General features: G+C 39.9%; 1 non-coding gene across 1 annotated transcript; it reads right to left on the reverse strand.

Moving 5' to 3' along the window:
• Positions 1-322: 322 nt before the first annotated feature.
• Positions 323-426, reverse strand: LOC112793199 (small nucleolar RNA R71). The gene has a single exon (XR_003197905.1). It is a non-coding gene; the product is annotated as a small nucleolar RNA R71 (small nucleolar RNA).
• Positions 427-1,092: the final 666 nt, after the last annotated feature.

A 1,092-nucleotide genomic window follows, 5' to 3' on the forward strand; every position in this document is an offset into this window, starting at 1 on the left:
AAGAAGCATCTCAATCCCTACCATTGGGGCAAAAAATTTTGAGCTGAAACCTCAACTAGTTGCTCTAATGCAACAAAACTGCAAGTTTTATGGACTTCCATCAGAAGATCCCTATCAGTTTTTAACTGAGTTCTTGTAGATCTGTGAGACTGTAAAGACGAATGGAGTAGATCCTGATGTCTACAGGCTCATGCTTTTCCCTTTTGCTGTAAGAGACAAAGCTAGAACATGGTTGGACTCTCAACCTAAAGATAGCCTGGACTCCTGGGATAAGTAGGTCACGGCCTTCTTGGATAAATTCTTTCCTCCTCAAAAGCTGAGCAAGCTTAGAGTAGATGTTCAGACCTTCAAGCAAAAAGATGGTGAATCCCTTTATGAAGCTTGGGAAAGATACAAGCAGATGACCAAAAAGTGTCCTTTTGACATGTTTTCAGAGTGGACCATATTAGATATATTCTATTTTGGTCTATCTGAGTTTTCCAAAATGTCATTGGACCACTCTGCAGGTGGATCCATTCACCTAAAGAAAACGCATGCAGAAGCTCAGGAACTCATTGACATGGTTGCAAATAACCAATTCATGTACACTTTTGAGAGGAATTCCGTGAATAATGGGACGCCTCAAGGAAAGGGAGTTCTTGAAATTGATGCTCTGAATGCCATATTGGCTCAGAACAAAGTGTTGACTCAGCAAGTCAACATGATTTCTCAAAGTCTGAATGGATGGCAAAATGCATCCAACAGTACTAAAGAGGCATCTTCTGAAGAAGAAGCTTACGATCCTGAAAACCCTGCAATGGCAGAGGTAAATTACATGGGTGAATCTTATGGAAACACCTATAACTCATCATGGAGAAATCACCTAAATTTCTCATGGAAGGATCAACAAAGGCCTCAACTAGGCTTTAATAATGGTGGAAGAAATAGGTTTAGCAATAGCAAGCCTTTTCCATCATCTTCTCAACAACAGACAGAGAATTCTAAACATAGCACCTCTAACTTATCAAACATAGTCTCTGATCTGTCTAAAGCCACTTTAAGTTTCATGAGTGAAATAAGGTCCTCCATTAGAAATTTAGAGGCACAAGTGGG

Source organism: Arachis hypogaea, chromosome 3 (genome assembly GCF_003086295.3).
Source record: "Arachis hypogaea cultivar Tifrunner chromosome 3, arahy.Tifrunner.gnm2.J5K5, whole genome shotgun sequence".
In the NCBI taxonomy this organism is placed as follows: domain Eukaryota; kingdom Viridiplantae; phylum Streptophyta; class Magnoliopsida; order Fabales; family Fabaceae; genus Arachis; species Arachis hypogaea.